The sequence below is a fragment of the Marmota monax genome, unplaced genomic scaffold (genome assembly GCF_021218885.2).
Source record: "Marmota monax isolate L192 unplaced genomic scaffold, Marmota_monax_Labrador192_F-V1.1 WCK01_AAM20220418_F8-fsc00341, whole genome shotgun sequence".
NCBI lineage: Eukaryota > Metazoa > Chordata > Mammalia > Rodentia > Sciuridae > Marmota > Marmota monax.
The window spans coordinates 418,620-424,619 of NW_026694916.1; positions in this window are offsets into that span (position 1 = coordinate 418,620).

Sequence of the window (6,000 nt, forward strand, 5' to 3'; positions counted from 1 at the left end):
TGGTTGCCCTAGGGTCTCCTTGCACACATAGGTGTAATAGGACACTTAGCAATATTTGCACCCCAGGCAAGTATTGTTAAAAAGGAATCATTACTTTCTGAAGGTAGCAATGCTACAAAATAGTTTATAATGTTTGTTTATGTAGAGTACAATTGAACAGGGTGAAGTGGTGTACACCTGTAATCCCAGTGACTTGGAGGCTGAGGCAGGAGGACCTCAAGTTTGAGGCTAGTCTCAGCAACTTACCCAAACCTGCCTCAAAAATAAATAAAAAAGAGTTGGGGATGCAGCTCAGTGGTAAAGCTCCCCTCAGTTCAATATCCAATATTAAAAAAAAAGTACAATTGAGATTAGGAGGTGTATTGGTCAGATTTTCATCATTGTAACAAAATTGCTGAGATAAACAACTTACAAAAAAGAAAAGGTTTACTTTGGTTCACAGTTTTGAATATTCAAGTTCATGGTCAGTTAGGGCATTGCTCTTGGGCCTACAGTGAGGGAGCATATCATGACGTCATGGCAGGAGCTCATGGCAGAGGAGGCTGCTCACCTCCTGATGGCCAGACAGACAGAAAGAGATGGAGGCACCGAGGCTGTGGTCCCAATATCCCTTCAAAGGCAGGCCCCAGGTGACCTCACTTCTTCCCACGAGGACCCCATAGGCTGGGGACCAGACCTTCCACACATGGGGCCTTTGGGGAAAATGCAGGAGGGAGGGGGAGGGGGAAAGATGGACGGATGGATGGATACTAAGTTTAGCTGGGTAGGAAGAAGCTGTGGAGTTCTGTCCCGAGGTAGGGCGACTATAGACAATGAAAACGTACTGCGTGTTTCAAAAAGTTGGAAGAGAGTCTCAACGTTTTCACCATGAAGGAGTGATAAGATTTAAAGGGGATAGGTACGTTGACCCCGATTGCAACATTATTCAGCATGTATGTGCTTGGAAACATCATAGGGCTCCCCACACATAGGACAATTTAATGTTTTTATGCATCAGTTCAAATAAATTGAACTTTAGAGAAGTACATGAGAGTCCTAGGCGCAGCCTGTGGTCCTCCTCAGGACTTGCTCCAGGCCAGAGGTGGCCCCTTATGCTGAGAAGCCGTTGGGGCGATGGCTCTGATGGGTCTGCCAGACTTTGTCTCAGTATTCTCGTTGGTGTGAAGCTGGAATTCCGTCATTTTAGAGTAACCAGTTTCTCTGTGTCACTCTGATTTTGGAGGCCTCAAGAATCCATTGGATAACCGGTGGCCAGTTGTCATGGCGCAGTGCCAGGGCCCCCAAATCTATGTTGTAGGCCATCTGGCAGTAGACCGTTTCTAGCCCCCTCGGCCTCTCTGACAGTTGATACGCTGATTACTTCCTTCTCAAACCTCGCTGATTACTTCCTTCTCAAACCTCGCTCCTCTCCAGGCCGTCACTTTCCTCCTCCTCTAACCATTCCCCTCTGTCACTTCTCCTCCTGCTCACAGGACACACCTGCCGTCCCCATGCCACGACCTCCTCCTCTCCAAGCTGTCTTTGCCACCTACGGCCACCAGAGGGCGCTCGGTTCCCTGCTAAACCTGACCGCCAAGTGGGAAATGGTGAATTACCCAATCGTGCAGAAAACCCACCTCTGCCTCATCTCCAACCCGTCCTCATTTCTGCCCCTCCTCCGGATTTACAGCCTTTCATCTGGCAAACCCTAACGTTGCCATAACAACTGCCTCTTTCATTGTCTTTTCCTCCTTAGTCAATTCTGGAATTGGCTAATTCTAGAATTACTCTCCTGTATGGGGCTTCTGTATGGTCACTCTCTCAGCAGAGCCCATGGCGACTCTTCAAAGATTTCAAGGCAACCCCGTGCCCCTGCATGTCAGCAGCACAAGAGAGCCGAGGAGAGGACCGGAGGCCAGAGCCCCTGAGGGTCCTTTTGGCCTGTGGGTTGCTCCTGCCAATCATCAGAGGCCTTTCCGGTAATGCCTGACCCAGGGCCCCGCCCCCACCTCCCTTTCACATTAGGAAATCTCCCTCAAAGATCCTATTTCCTCCTTTAACTGCTCTTCCCACCAGGGCCTCAGATGTACAATCTATAGAAGCATCAAAAATATCAGTCATTAACATAAATGTTAATAGATATGCTTAATAATAAAAGCCTTTCATGTGATATTTAAAAAATCTAAAGGACTGCCCCAACTCCATAACTAACATGATTTCTCAGTTGTAAGTAAGGATAGGATGGCCGTTAGTGATTCTTCCTCTAGCCCCAGGCTTTAACATGGCTGGCTGGGCACGGCCGGGCTTCACCTCCTGCCACACACGGAAAGACCTCTCTTCTGTATTTTTCTCTCTCTTGCAACATCCCCTTGCCTCTGTTCCCGGGATCCTTCCTTTAGAAAGCCGGTCCCCTGCTTGACCTCTCACCCTCTCCTTTGTCAGCACTCCATGGAAGCCGCTCTGACCAAGGTCAACAACAACCTCTACCTTCTTCTCTGTGCTCCTCTCATTTGACTCTAGGGTTTTACAGAGACCTTGAATACCTTTCTCTTAACGTCTTGTCCTCCTGTCTCTCTTGATCCTCTTCCTGCCTGCCTGTCTTCTCTGTTTCTGGGTTCTCCTAACATTCTGACCCTAAACATAAGAGTGTCGTCGGACTTCCTGTCTATCCATCCTTCCTCCCTGGGTGATCTCATCCAGTTCTGTGGCTTTCAATTATGTTGTGTTTTTCTTTAATAGGATGATGAATTAGTCTATTTTGTGTTACTATAACAAAATACCCAAGGCTAGGTATATTTATAACGACAGTTTATTTTGACTGGGTATGGTGACACATACCTGTAATCCCAGCTATTCAGGTGGTGGAGGCAGGAGGATTACAAATTTGAGGGCAGTCTTGGCAACTTAGCAAGACCCTGGGGACATAACTTGGTGGTAGAGCAGCCCTGGGCTCCATTACAAATACCAATAATGTGGGGGACACCTTTCTCTCCATCATCATCGGGAAGTGGAATCTCTACAAAACCATGGGTGAACATGGACGAAGAACAATTAGTAGAGAGTATTTTTCTGGTAAGAAACAGAGACTGCCTATGTTTTAAGAGCCCGAGTTCTCTTCAACAGTCCCTTAGAGAGTCGTCCCAACACTCGGGTGGTCTCCCGATTCCCTGTGTGCACAAGCTTGGGCCCTGGGGTCCTCTGTTAGTGCTCAGGTGGTTCCATCCTCACCATCTTGAGAGTCACTGTTCTAGAAGAAGTGAGTTGGGGGTTGTCATTTATATGAGGTGCTCCCCAAAAGCACTTGTCAACGCAGGAACACTCAGAAGCGAGATCGTTGGATTACGAGAGCTGTGATGTCATCAGTCCATCCCAGTTTGAATGGTCTGACTGGGTGGTAACCACAGGCGGGTGGGATGTGGCTGGAGGAGGGGGGTCATGGGGCATGCCCTGGAAGGCTGTGTCCTCTCTGTGTCCCCTTCCCTTTCATTGTCTCTGTGCTTTCTGACCCAGCCAAGAGCTGAGCAGCCTTCCTCCATGGGCCCTTCCCCTATGGTGGGCTGCCTCACCCAGGATCAGCCTGCCTTGAGGTTCAAGCAGAGAAACCCCTGGGACTTGCAGGGCGCATCAGGGCAGTGACACTCCTGGGCATCCCTGACTTATCAGACCACATCCCGGGTCTGGAGAGAGTCAACCCAAGTCTCTGCAAAGCACAGTCCATTCTGGAAAAAGAGGGAGGTGAGGCAAAAACAGCCTCCCAGGAAGGTTTTAGCTCAGCCTGGGACACAGGAAGAGCAGGCGAGTGGTCCCCTCTCCGACCATCTGGTCTACCCTGGTGGCGCAGAAAGAGATCCTTCCCAGGCGGTTGAAAGAGGGCTCCTCTGTACCCTGGGGAGAGAACCTCCCTGCTCCTGCATGTGTTAGGAGAAAGCTGGCTCTGCTAGCCATGGATGCCCTGGGGCCCAGCCTGGGACTGGAGAAAGCTGTGTGCTTGCTTGAGTCTGTCCCCAGCACAGGCCTTGGTATGTCCTCGCCTGGTGAAGCTCCACCCAGCAGGCTGCTTCCCTCCTTCCTGGGTGCTCACTGGTGCAAAGGGGCTGGTGGGCTGCCTCACCATGGGTCCAGAGCAATGGGGTCAGATCAAATGGAGTGATGCTGAGGTCTCCACCCTTCCTAACACAAGGCACGTGTGAAATGTCATGGTAATAGAAAGGCCAGAGGCCGGGAGTTCCCCAGGGCGGTGTGACAGTTGTTGACCAGCCTTGCTGGGGGGGCCCGAGGGCTGGGAGGTCCCTTCCCTTCCTTCCTCTGCACAGCAGGTTGGGTGCCTGGGGTGGGGAGCTAGGGGTTGACAGAGGAGCGCATGGCTTGGCACAGGCCTGGCATCCACAGTGGGTTCATAAGTGGATGGGCTCTTGCTGCAATTAGGACAGTTTGGAAGCCTGGAGATGCCACCCTGAAGGGACCTGTCGGTGGCCTGTTTCTCAGTCCTCACCGGGCACTGTGGATCTTCTTTGCCCACAGACTCCATTTCATCTTACATAAACAGGTGCCGGTGCCTTACACAACCAGGGGGCTATGGCTGCATCTCAGGTCAGGGGCTCCTGTGGCCACCCTCTGAGAATGGTGGCCTATCCCAGAATTAAGGCTGGGGACTCCTGCCTCCTACCCAGTGTCACCTGGCAGAGGCCAAGTCCCTGAGGGACCTGAAGACGAGGATGCTGGCAGCAGATCTTGAGATTTTCATGAGGCCAGCACCAGAAGAGGTGCCATGGGCCCGGAACTCTGCCCTTAGTCAATCTCCTGGCTCCTGGCTGCCTCACTGTTTATACCTGCATTTACCTGTCACCAGACTCTATCCGAGTCGCTGCTCTGGACCCACCCTGGCTCCCAGCACTGTGTGTCTCCTCTGGATTTGCCCCTTCCTATGCTCTCCTGAGGCCCAGTGATTCCTGACCTCAGCAAACCCCAGCTCCTGAACCTCCTCCACCTTGATGCTGGCTGACCCGGCTCCCCCCCCCCACCCCCCCCCGCATCCCCTCCCTAGCTCTGCCTCCCGCCCTCAGCTCCCTCCAGGAGGCACAAAGCTAATCAGGCTGATTATTGCCTAAGTTCAATTCCACTTTCCCTGGCTCCAACACGCAGTAAATTTCCTTAGCTGCTTGGCTCCCCGGTGAGCTCTGCCTCTTGTCAGGCAGCCCAGCCTAGGAAGCCGCCAGCACCCCCACCTGCTGTACCATCACGGTGAATCAGGCCCGCCCGACGTGGGGGTGTCATTTAAACGCCATCTACGGAGTCACATCGCACGATCGATCAGGTCCTCCGAGGTCTAAATGCCAAGACCTTCCTGTTCTCTAAAACACCACAATATAATCTGACGCAGGAGGTCTGGATCAGACAAGATGCTTTTGGAAAATGATTTTTCCTCCTCCACACATTTTGAGGGTAGGCAAGTGGCATTGGGGTCATTGATTTGTCAGGAGGTGGTCCTTGAACTTCCAGCCCCATTTCCTACTTGTCCCACTCCCCAAGGTCTCTGGGTGACTGAGGGTGACCTGAATCAACCTGAGAAGGAGAGGAAGGATCAGGATGCTGTTTATTCTCAAACCAGGGCCCCCTGGGAGGGAGAGAAAAAGCTATGCAGGCTTTTCCTTTAGCCTTGATCCCTTCCAGACAGGGGGAGGCTTGGCTGTGGGAGGGAAGCCGAAAATCTGGCAGAGATGAGTTTTGACTCAATTAACTTTAATGAGCATTAATAGCCTCTTCTATGCACAAGGCACTGTTAGGCTCTGTGGAGTCCAGAGGGGAACAAAACCCCGTCCTCACCCTCGAACAGGGTGGAGAGTGGGATGCGCCAAGTATACATAGCAATGTCATGGAGACCCAGACGAGAGAGGTTAATTGAGAAGGATCCTATCCAAGAGGGCTTCTTGGAGGAAGCAGAATGGGAGTTGCAGTTTCTAGAGAGGAAGCTGTGGGCGGAGAATCTGCTGAAGGGAGAGGGTGGCATTCCAGTAGTCTGTG